The following is a 12,915-nucleotide window of genomic DNA, read 5'->3' as shown; positions in this document are numbered from 1 at the left end:
TTTGTGGTCCTTTGCAGAGAGACTCCTAAATCGATAATATCTCCAGGACCTGGTACAGAGTAGGTACTTAATAAGTAGTTGCTGGCACTTCCCTGGAGGTCCAGTGGTTAAGACTCCGTGCTTCCAGTGCAGGGGGCGTGGGTTCGATCTCTGGTTGGGGAACTAAGCTCCAGCAAGTGGCATAGCCAAAAAAGAAAAAAAAAAAGGCATAATAAGTAGTCGTTGAATTAATGAATGTGTCTGTGCACGTGTGTGTGCGTGTGTTGAGACTGTGTGTATATTACAGCTCCATGTCTGCACTTAGCCTCAGTCTATCCCCTCTGCTAGAAACAGTATCTCCACTTCTCTCTTATTATCCTTTAAGGCAGCCTCATTTTCTCAGTGACATCTTCCTAAGAGGATCTCCTCCTCAACAACCAAAGTGTTCACCACTCATGTGATTCTCATACCACATGGTACTGTGACCGTAGTTTGGTTATTTAACTCTATTAATGGCCACTGACGAATTTGGGTAGGTTCCTCCAAGGTAAAGTAATTCCTAGTTTCCCAGGGAGGCTGTGGAAACAACAATGATACCCTAACAAAAGAGCAGCAAATACAATTTTAGGTCCAGAGAAGAAGGAACGATCCTCTGCCCCTTCTCTGATGAGAACCCCTTGAAATGCAGAATTTTCCTGGCCTGGTCACATAAATCTGATCACAATTTTCCCCCTAACCTGCTTGTGTGATTCTGGGCAAGTCTTAGGCCCTTGAAATTCCATATATGCTCACCTGTACAATGAAGGGGTTGACCTCTAGATACTGGAATCTTTTACAGTTTCCTATTAGGTTTGATTCCTCCTGACTTCAGGAAGGGAGGAAAGAACCAGGGCTAAAGGTCCAGTATCTTCCCAAATGGCCCTCCGCACCACCACATATGCCCTGTTCTAAATCAAAGTGCAGTGCATAAACATTTGGATATTGGCGTTCATTAAGGCAGCCAAATGAAAAGTCTAGAATTACAGCCACTGTCCCGCGTATAGAACAGATTTTCCAAGCCCTGAACTGGGTAATTTTCCCGAGAGGCCACACACAAGAGACGTAGGGATAGGGGAAGATGTTTTCCTTTTTCAGAATACTTGTCCATACAGAAGCCCTTCCAAAGACAAAGAAATAATGAACATTTGAGGCAGGACCTGTTTCTCTTCTTCTCTTCCCTTACGGCTCCAGGGCACACTGGGACGTGGTGTGGAAATTCAGGTGATGGGGTCACTAAGATGGTGCAATTAGCAGCAGGCAGACCTGGGTCTTCATCTCAGCTCTGTCATTTGCTGGCTGTGAGACCCTAATCAAGTTTACTTAACCTCTGATCCCTAGTTTCCTCATCTGTAAAAGGGAATAATAATGGTATTACCTTGCAGGGTCATTGTGAGGATTAAATGAACACAGAAGTATCCATGTCCTTCTGGGAATTCAGGGTGATAGAATGTTTGAAATTGGGGCTGTCCTAGAAAATGTAGTCTCTGTGCCCAGGAGGTAGTTTGCATTCTGCTCTTTGCCAGCTAGTCCTGAAAACTCTGCCCAATAGCTTGACCAAGTGGGAATTTACTGTCTTTAGGGGGAAAGAATATGCAGATTCTAGGTCCTGGCAGGAAGCTCGGCAAGCAGCTAATGCAACCAGCCTCCTCTCCACCTTCACCCATCCCCACCCAGAGGACCCAGAAGCTGAGGAAAAAAAGAAGTGATTTGCTCGAGATCACACAATAAACCAGTCATGGAGAGTTGGTTGCCACCTCTTGATCTTTTCCCTGAATTTTTTCTAAATAAAAGTTTAGGAAGAAAAATGTGCGTGGCACAAAACAGGTTAAAAAACACAAATCCAGGAGACTTAAGCTAATCCCTCCCTGTGTACCCACGTTTCTCAACTTCTGCACTACTGAGAGTTTGGGGGCCAGAAAATTCTTCCATGCGTCGTAGGAGGTTTAGCAGTGTCCCTGGCCTCCACCTACTAGATGACAATAGCATCCCCTCCCCCAGGCTGTGGCAACCAAACACACCTCTGGACATTGCCAATGTCCTTTGCTGGGGGGGGGGGCGCAGGGAGGGGCACAATCACCTCAGGTTGAGAAGCACCGCTGAATAGGAACAGCGCTGTAAACACAGCTGTCTCCTCAGCCCTTTTCTCAACTCTCAACCACACCGTCGCCAGTGGTGATACCACCTAACCCCGGGGTTGATGGCTCCCGAGTGGAAGTCTCTAGCTGTGCCCTCTCCCGCCCACTCCTGTCTCATATATCCACTGCCATCTCTCTTCCACGGGTGACAGGCATCTCAGACAACATGTCCAACAGCGAACTCCTGATTCTCGACCTTGCCCTTTTCCCATCTTGTTCTTGCCCTTATATATTCATTCTTACCTTATACAATATTGCACACCTACTGTATTAGACTCATATGGCTGCTGTAACAAATTATCACAAACTTGGTAAGGCTTCCAACAACAGAAACATGTTGTTTCTTACAGTTCTGGAGGCCGGAAGTCCCAAATCAAGGTGTCAGCAGAAAACCATGCTCTCTCCAAAGGCACTAGGAGAGACTCCTTCCTGGCCTCTTCCAACTTCTGGTAGTCCCAGGCAATCCTTGGCTTGTGGCTGCATGGCTCTAGCCTCTGCCTCTGTCTTCACGTGGCTTTCTCCTGTCTATCTCTCTGTGTGTCTCTCATGAGGACATGTTGTCGTTGGACTTAAGGCCCATCCCCATAATCCACGTGATCTCATCTCAAGACCCTTATCTCAATAACATCAACAAACACCCCTTTTCCAAATAAGGTCACACTCACAGGTTCTCAGTGTTAGGACATGGACATATGTTTTTAGGGGCCATCATTCAACCCACTGCACCTACAGTGCACCAGGGATATTATAGACACTGGAGATACAGTGGAGAACAAAGCAAAGTCCCTGACCTCATGGAAATTATACTAGACCTTAGGGAGAAGGCTAATAAATGGATAACTATATAGTATATAATATATGGGAAGGTCTGGGGGAAGGTGCTAGAGGCAGAGGGAACAGCAAATGCAAAGGCCTTTATTTATTTATTTTTTATTTTTTAAACATCTTTATTGGGGTATAATTGCTTTACAATGGTGTGTTAGTTTCTGCTTTATAACAAAGTAAATCAGTTATACATATACATATGTTCCCATATATCTTCCCTCTTGCGTCTCCCTCCCTCCCACTCTCCCCATCCCACCCCTCCAGGCTGTCACAAAGCCCCGAGCTAATATCCCTGTGCCTTGCGGCTGCTTCCCCCTAGCTATCTACCTTACTACGTTTGTTAGTGTATATATGTCCATGACTCTCTCTCGCCCTGTCAAAGCTCACCCTTCCCCCTCCCCATATCCTCAAGTCCGTTCTCCAGTAGGTCTGCGTCTTTATTCCTGTCTTACCCCTAGGTTCTTCATGACATTTTTTTCCCTTAAATTCCATATATATGTGTTAGCATACGATATTTGTCTTTCTCTTTCTGACTTACTTCACTCTGTATGACAGACTCTAGGTCTATCCATCTCATTACAAATAGCTCAATTTCATTTCTTTTTAAGGCTGAGTAATATTCCATTGTATATATGTGCCATATCTTCTTTATTCATTCATCTGATGATGGGCGCTTAGGTTGTTTCCATCTCCGGGCTATTGTAAATAGAGCTGCAATGAACATTTTGGTACATGACTCTTTTTTTTTTTTTAACATCTTTATTGGGGTATAATTGCTTTACAATAGTGTGTTAGTTTCTGATTTATAACAAAGTGAATCAGCTATACATATACATGTGCTCCCATGTGTCTTCCCTCTTGCGTCTCCCTCCCTCCCACTCTCCCCCTCCCACCCCTCCAGGCTGTCACAAAGCCCCGAGCTAATATCCCTGTGCCTTGCGGCTGCTTCCCCCTAGCTATCTACCTTACTATGTTTGTTAGTGTGTATATGTCCATGACTCTCTCTCGCCCTGTCAAAACTCACCCTTCCCCCTCCCCATATCCTCAAGTCCGTTCTCCAGTAGGTCTGCGCCTCTATTCCTGTCTTATCCCTAGGTTCTTCATGACATTTTTTCCCCTTAAATTCCATATATATGTGTTAGCATACGGTATTTGTCTTTGTCTTTCTGACTTACTTCACTCTGTATGACAGACTCTAGGTCTATCCATCTCATTACAAATAGCTCAATTTCATTTCTTTTTAAGGCTGAGTAATATTCCATTGTATATATGTGCCATATCTTCTTTATCCATTCATCTGATGATGGGCGCTTAGGTTGTTTCCATCTCCGGGCTATTGTAAATAGAGCTGCAATGAACATTTTGGTACATGACTCTTTTTGAATTTTGGTTTTCTCAGGGTATATGCCCAGTAGTGGGATTGCTGGGTCATATGGTAATTCTATTTGTAGCTTTTTAAGGAACCTCCATACTGTTCTCCATAGTGGCTGAACCAATTCACATTCCCATCAGCAGTGCAAGAGTGTTCCCTTTTCTCCACACCCTCTCCAGCATTTATTGTTTCTAGATTTTTTGGTGATGGCCATTCTGACTGGTGTGAGATGATATCTCATTGTAGTTTTGATTTGCATTTCTCTAATGATTAATGATGTTGAGCATCCTTTCATGTGTTTGTTGGCATTCTGTATATCTTCTTTGGAGAAATGCCTATTTAGGTCTTCTGCCCATTTTTGGATTGGGTTGTTTGTTTTTTTGTTATTGAGCTGCATGAGCTGCTTGTAAATTTTGGAGATTAATCCTTTGTCAGTTGCTTCATTTGCAAATATTTTCTCCCATTCTGAGGGTTGTCTTTTGGTCTTGGAAAACTGGACAGGTACATGTAAAAGTATGAGATTAGATCACTCCCTAACACCATACACAAAAATAAGCTCAAAATGGATTAAAGACCTAAATGTAAGGCCAGAAACTATCAAACTCTTAGAGGAAAACATAGGCAGGACACTCTATGACATAAATCACAGCAAGATCCTTTCTGACCCACCTCCTAGAGTAATGGAAATAAAAACAAAAATAAACAAATGGGACCTAATGAAACTTCAAAGCTTTTGCACAGCAAAGGAAACCATATGCAAAGGCCTTTAGAAAGGCTCCTCCTTCGCATGTTCGCTCCTCCTTCGCACATTCGAGAAAAAACAAGGAGTCAGGCTGACTGTTGCATAGAGACTGACCAGAAATGATTTGGGGGGCGTTAGCAGGAACCAGAGCACGTAGGGAATTGTGGGTCATGGAAAGGACTTTGGTTTTATACTAAGTGGGATGGGAAACCATTAGACTGAGGCTGGAGCCCGGGGGCAGTGATATGGCCTGATGTGCATTTTGAGAAGTTCAGCCTGGCTGCTCTGTGGAGAATGCAGGGCCAGCAGGGAGGCAAGCGAATAGGGTACAGGTAGAGGTTCTAGCCGGTGGAAAAGGGAGGGCTGGTATCCCCATCCGTCCAGCTGCTCAGACCAAAAACCTGAGACTCATTCCGGATTTCTGTCTTTCCCTATCGCCCACATCTAATCCATTGAAAAGTCCTGTTGGTTTCATATTTAAGATATATCCAGAGTCTGACCATGTCTCACCACCTTCACCACTGCTATCCTTGTCCAAGCCACTGTCATCTCTTGCCTGACTCATGATAACGGCCTCCCAACTGGTCCCCCTGCTTCAACCCTTGCCTCACACAGCAGGCAAATCAATCTCTGAAAAGTATGAATCAGAACATATCACACACACACCCACTGGCTTAAAACCCTTAATGGTTTTCTAGTACACTTAGAATCCAAACACTCTACCACGGTCCCCATTATCTGGCTCCCACCTACCTCACCAACCCCACTTCCTGCCATTCTCACCGTCACTTTCCGTAGTCCAGTCACTCTGGTCTTGTTTTCGTTCCTTGAATCCTTTCAGCTTCTTCCTCAAGACCTCAGGGTCTTTGCACTAGCTGTTCCCATAGATAGTATAGTATAAGTGTTGTCAGCTGCTATCACTTCCTTTAAGAGGCCTCCCTGGTGACCCTCATGAAAGTAGGACCCTGACAGTCACCTTGTTTTGTTTCCTCCAGAGCACTTATTACTCTCTGAAATTATTTTATATCAGGCATTTGTTTAGTTTATTATGGCTTTATCTAGTTCCTCCTTTAATATTTGTCTCTCTCTCCACTAGAAGGTAAGCTTCTTGAGGCAGAGTTCATGCCTGACTTGTTCACTGCTGTATCCCCAGTACCAAGCACAGTGCCTAGCACACAGTAGTCCCTCAGTGAATATTTGTTGAGTGAATGCACCTCTCTCATGGTGCACAGCTAGATGGGAGCTTAAGGACCATCTAGTGCCTGGGCATCGGAATCACCCAGAGGGCTTTTTAAAAATCCATATTGCTGGGGCTTCCCTGGTGGCGTAGTGGTTGGGAGTCTGCCTGCCGATGCAGGGGACGCGGGTTCGTGCCCCGGTCCGGGAAGATCCCACATGCCGCGGAGCGGCTGGGCCTGTGAGCCATGGCTGCTGGGCCTACGCGTCCGGAGCCTGTGCTCCGCAGCGGGAGAGGCCACAACAGTGAGAGGCCCGCGTACTGCAAAAAAGAAAAAAAAAAAATCCATATTGCCAAGGCCCATTCCAGACCCACTAAGTCAAAATCTCCCAGGGCAAGGTCTAGAACCCTGCATTTGGAACAGGTTTACTTATGTGACAAAGACTTACTATATCGCCCTTACTTCTACTGTTCTAAGTTCTTCATAAATATTGACTCATTTAATCCTCATAGTAATAATTTTAATATTGCCATTCCTCAGTGAGGAAGCTGAGGCACAGGGAGGTTTAGTAATTTGCCCAAAGTCATTCAAGTAAAGATGTGACTTCCGTACGTCATGAAATGGTGACCACGGTAAGTTTAGTGAACATCCATCGTCTCATAGAGATACAACATTAAAGCAATAGAAAAACAATGTTTTTCCTTGTGATGAGAACCCTTAGCATTTACTTTCCTAACAGCTTTTGTGTATAATGTACAGTCGTGTTAATTACATTTATCATGTACATTACAGGCGGTTAATTACATTTATCATGTACATTACAGGCGGTTAATTACATTTATCATGTACATTACAGGCGGTTCATACTCTTGACCGCTATCTTATGTTGCACAGCAGAGTCTGTGATGAATCTATCGTTTGGGACCCACAGATAACTTTTCCCTGAGGAGGAGAGTGAAGCCCATACAAGAGAAGGGACCTCTTGAAAGCCAGTCAGATATGAGACAGATTTTCTCTCTCCCCATCTAGTGAGCGTGCCATTCCGTCCAGTCATTCTGTGTTCTGCGAGGGCCCGGGATCACGTTGCCCACAGAAAAAGCCAGACACAAGAGGTTATCTAGAAATGTTTGTGCTATCAGTGCTGGTTGTCAGGGAATGCAGGAACACTCCCTGGCATTGGGTTCTCTAACCATCTCTCCGGAAATACAAGCTTAGAGTCAGAGATCCTTTGCCCTCCGAATGACGTTAACAAAGCCAGAGGCATGGAAGCCTGGGTCTGTGGGGCGGGCGCTAGTTGAGGATGGTATGCAGGAACAGCCCCCATCAAGTCTGCGGAGGGAGCATGTGCGCTAGAGCTTATCTGCTCCAGTCACAGAGAGTGCACCAGGCCTAGGCAGCCTCCACTCCCCCACCCCCGCAGCCCTCACGGAGGGAACCATGGGATGGCCTGGCCAGATGACACGCATCAATTACTCTCCAAGGAGGCCCTGGGCCAAACAGGCTTTTCAATTTCCAGATGCTTTTTAATTAAAATAAAGGCCACTCTGTAACCTGACTTTGAATGGACAAAGTTTCCTTAGTAGAGTAACTATACAAGTTCACCCTTTTTCCACTACTTTTCATTGAGCAACTGAAACGTTTGTAACCAATAAATTATGACTTGAGTCACATGGCGGCAAGGGGCATGGAAGGGTTAAGTGACTTATGGAAGGTCACTGTGCTGAAGAAAGCCTCCTTTGTTCCCGAGTCCCCTTTTGCTCCGGCCTCTGCTGGTGCGCATCCTACCTTTGGGAGAGATGGAAAGAGGCTAGGCTGCCTCGCTCAGAGCAACAGAGGGTTGATGTGGTGGCTCTGTCCATCTGGGAATTCAGGCTCTCCATCTCCGCCCCAAAAGGAATCTTGCGAGCTTAGATTTTCTGTACTGGTTGTCCACACTGAGTTCCAGCTGTGCTGCATCCTCTTGGGACAGAGGCAGCAGGAGGAAAAAGGCCACTTTTCTTTCTAACCAGGCCACAGTTAGAGGAAAGGTTTGGGGAGGCTTATGGGGAGACAAGCAAACCTCACCAACTCATCCTGGACTTGCCTTTCCTCAGATTCCAGCATAGTAAAGAGAAAGGGGCCAGACAGCAGCTGTGGGCTGTGCCGAGATGTGATAGCTTACTTTTTCTTCTGGATCATAAACCAGTTCAGCCATTAACAGAGTTCAGAGACAATGGCTGTCTGTGGGCCCAGAACAAACCCTGCTGATCCTAGGTCGCAGAGTTGGACGTGATCTCAAGTGATGACCAATTCAACTCCCCTACCTTGGACGAATCAATGTTATTGTTCTCTACATGCTATGAATCAGGCAACTGAGATCCGAGTGGTTACATGATTTGTCCAAAGACCCTCTGCTAAGAATTGAGGAGAGTAAACAGTAGGTGTTTCCTTGAGCATTTTTTTTCTCTTACCAAACACCCACCCCCTCCCAACTCCTATCCTGTGGATCTCTTTCCGGGAGCAGAGCTTCTCCCAAGTTCTCTTTTCCCCATCTGCTGAAAGATTGGGTCGAGTCTATATTGCCAACTATAGAGACGGGAAAAGGAAAGAATGAGAAACAAATGAGGGAACCCACTTTCAAGTTTTCCTCGAATGTGCCAGAATACTTTCGTCCGCAACCTGGAAGTCACACAGCATTTAGCAGGGTCTATCTTGGGCCATGTGTATGTGAAACCAGCATAGCTGGTAGGAAAGGGAAGAACCCAGTTAAACCCTGTTTGAGAGGCTGTTGATGTTTGTTTTTTACAACTGCAAATTACCCATTTCAGTGCACCACAGAAACTTGGGGGTCACAGTACGTGCAACTGAGGTTGTGGAAAGAATGCTGTAGGAACCAAGTTGATGTTTGTCTTGGGCCTTTTCTCACTTTGGCCTTCTTTTATCGGATGCTTGAGCTTCCCTTGTTTGGATCTACTGAGGACACAGAAACTCCCCTGCCTTCTACCCCAGCCCTCCCATTTCTTTCCTGAATGGCCTTTGGGATGGAGGCTCTCTTGCTTTGCGAAGACTGAAGGTGTCTCCATGGCTTCCCAAGAAACTTCAAGGCGTGAGGCTGAGAACATGAGTTTTAGGATTTAGTGCTTAGAATATTTTTCCACATGTCATCCTGAAGCTAAAATTTCTGAGAAAGATTCATGATATCAGGTCCTTTGAACAACCTTGGTGTTTCCCCATATCCATTAAACTTGTGAAATATCACAAAAAGGCCGTATCCTAAATGGCTCCCAAGTGAGCTGTTGAACCGAGATTTTGGTGTCCAAGGCAAGCGTCTTGTGTTTCAGCCCCGTAGGGATTGTTGTAATCATATCTAACAGATGTGTAGCTTCAAAAAAAAGCAAAGGATGGTAGCCTTTAGAAATATCCATCTGTTGAACATTTTCCCTTTCATCTCCAGAATAGATAGAGACTGTGTGAACAGAGCTGCCTGGTCCTGCACTAGATTACAGGCACATTTTTTCTCATTAACAGAAGAGTAAAGACAAATGAGGAACATTTGGGGATCAGCCAGCAGTACCTAGGTCACATTGTTCGAAGCTCTTTGGGCCCTCATTCTGGAATTAAGTTATGTAAGAGAACAAGGCAAGCCTCATTCTTCCCTCTACAGATGGAGATCAAAAGACTGTATCAGCCTAACCATCCACAAATCTCTCCAGCGTTTGACACTCGCTATCAATAAACACCGTCTCTCTGCTAGCAAGGTGGCAATCTGGAGCAGCCTCCTTCAGCCAGAAGGCTTGGGGACCAGGGCGGGGTCTGCATCCTATACCATCTCTCATTTGGGATCATTTGGTACACTAAATCTCTCTGTTTATAGAATTTAATTTTCAGGACTGTGATGAGGTTTTCACATGATAGAGTTTCTAGGCTGAAAGAAAATGGCCATGGAATAATGGGCCGTTCCCTTTCTCACATCCTGTCACAAATCCACTCAACTTTCCTTCCTTCCTCTCCCTCCCTCCTTCAATCCCTTCCTTCCTTCCTTCCTCCCTCCCTCCCTTCCTTCCTTCCTCCCTTTCTATTTCCCTCTTTCTCTTTTTCTTTCTTTCCTTTTTCCTTTCTTTTTTTAGAAAACAAACCTGCAGATGCTCACCCAGTGTAATTTCAGCAACTTCACAAGCCTGAGATGTTTCTCTCTCTCTCTCACCTTTCCCCCTGTCAGCACTGACTGGATTCTCATTTCAGCTTAAACACATACAGAGGGGAAAAATCCATCTTCTCATGACTTACACAGGGAGTTTGAGCCTCCCCACAGCCCCCAGTAAGTCACGAGTTTGCCTTTAGTAGTATGGCCAAAGGAGCCTCTGAAATGACAAGATTTATGGACATGCCTTGCAGCGCATTCAATAAAGAGGAAAAACTCACCAGATCCAGTCTCTGAAATCCCGAGCCTGACCTCTCTCCTCACCCACCAGCCGGTCACCTATTAAAGGGCATTGTTAGTACAACAACTTCTGCACAGTAAGTAATGACTCCCTCATTGTTCACTTGTATATCGTGAACTGGGGTTTCTTCAACTGAAGGTCCCCTTTGGGGTAGCACTCATGACTTCTGAAAGAGTTTCTTACTCTGTTTCGTCACGGAGTGACGCACATAAATAAAACTACCATGTGATCCAGCAATTCCATTTCTGGGTATTTATCCGAAAAAACCCACTAATTCAAAAAGATATATGCACCCCCATGTTCGTTGCAGCATTATTTACAACAGCCAAGATATGGAAACAACCTAAGTGTTCATCGATGGACGAATGGATAAAGAACATATGGTACATATATACAATGGAATATTATTCAGTCATAAAAGAGTGAAGCCATGTCATTTTTGACAACATGGATGGACCTCGAAGGCATCGTGCTAAGTGAAATAAGTCAGACAGAGAAAGGCAAATACCGATGATCTCTCTTATATGTGCAATCTAAAGGGGAAAAAAACAGGCTCATAGATATAGAGAAGAGATTGGTGGTTGCCAGAGGTGGGAGATGAGATGGGGTGGGAGACATGGGTGAAGGGGGTCAAAAGGTACAAACTTCCAGTTATGAAATAATTAAGTCCTGGGGGCATAATGTACAGCGCGGCGACTATAGTTAACAATACTGTATTGCATGTTTGAAAGTTGCTAAGAGAGTAGATCTTAAAGTTCTCATCACAAGAAAAAAAATTCATAACTATGTGTGGTGGTGGATGTTAACTAGACTTATTACGGTGATCATTTCACAACATATACAAATATTGAATCATTATGTTGTATATCCGAAACTAATATAATGTCATATGTCAATTATACCTCAATAAAAATTATAGAAGGGAAGAGAGAGCAAGAAAGAGTAAGGAAGTACACGAGGGAACTCATGTGTCACGTGCCTCTGAGCACACAGCCAGCCTAGGGTACTGGGACCACCCAGAGACACCATGTCAGCCTCTGCATTTCCCACCGTGGATGTTATTCTAAGCCTTGTGGGGAGGGGTGCTTCCAGGTCAGCCAATGATCCCTGAACCCCCTCTACAGTGCCCACACCACATGGCACTCCAGCCTCTCCCTGAACTCCTCCAGTGGCAGGGATCTCACCTGGGTCGGGGAGGGGGGTGGTACTCTTGAACAGTTCGGACTGAAAAAGATTTTCCTTTCGTCTACTCAGTCTCTCAGTTCTATTAACTGAGCACAGAAAGTTCTATGTGACAGGCCCTGTTCGACATACTGGGGATAGAGCAGTGGCTGAAGCAAGTGTGATCCCTGCCCTCATGGAGTTTACAGTCTAGTAGGGAGACAGGTAATTAAAGAAGTCCCCCCACCCAGCTTGTCACTCTCCATCCCCTGACACCCCCAGGTTTGTGGTGGCCAAAATGTAACCCAAGGACTCAGGAAGAGTTTGCTTAATCAATGGGGCCAGAGCAGAGCTCCTTTGTTCTGAAGACTAGACTTTTATGAATACAGTGTAAAGTCACCTTTTCTTTTCGGTTTACTGGCCACATCACACATTGACTTACAGTGGGCTGACTGTCACCAGAAACCCATAAGCCTCCTCCCTTTTTTACAAAAAACGTATTACTCCATTAAGCCAGTTTTCTCCTATCCTATATTTGTGAAATTGATTTGGGGGGGACCACATTACTGGACTTTTCATTGATTTCTGTTAAATTTTCTTTTCCTAAAATATCCGGTCATTCCTGTCTATTGGGCTAGTTTGGGACTCAGCAGGATAGGAAGTCCTTTGCAAAATTTACTCAAGGCCCTGTATATGTAGCTTACAATACTGGATTATCACAGGGAGAAACTGGGTCTTAACCAAAAGTTGGAGGCTTGACAAAAACCAATACCAGTGTGTCGCAGGAGTTTCACCCATGGGGTTAAACTTTTTTTTAAAACCCAGAAGCAAAGCAATCACACTCTGCTTTGGTTGCATAAAATAGTGCGGGAAACCCCAGAGCATAGCCTAGATCACAGTCTTCTCAGAAAGATCCCCAACTGCTTACTATGTGGTTGATAACCAACTGGGTCTGTGAACCCCAAATCCAAAATTGTCTTTGTTTGGTGACAATGGGGAAGGGGGATTTTCAGATGCCAGATCTTCAAGGTGATGGGCCATTCTTGGAGAAAGTGCCCGTGAA

This window comes from Phocoena phocoena, chromosome X, assembly GCF_963924675.1.
Source record: "Phocoena phocoena chromosome X, mPhoPho1.1, whole genome shotgun sequence".
Classification (NCBI taxonomy): Eukaryota; Metazoa; Chordata; class Mammalia; order Artiodactyla; family Phocoenidae; genus Phocoena; species Phocoena phocoena.
Note: the sequence above shows the minus strand (reverse complement) of the source record.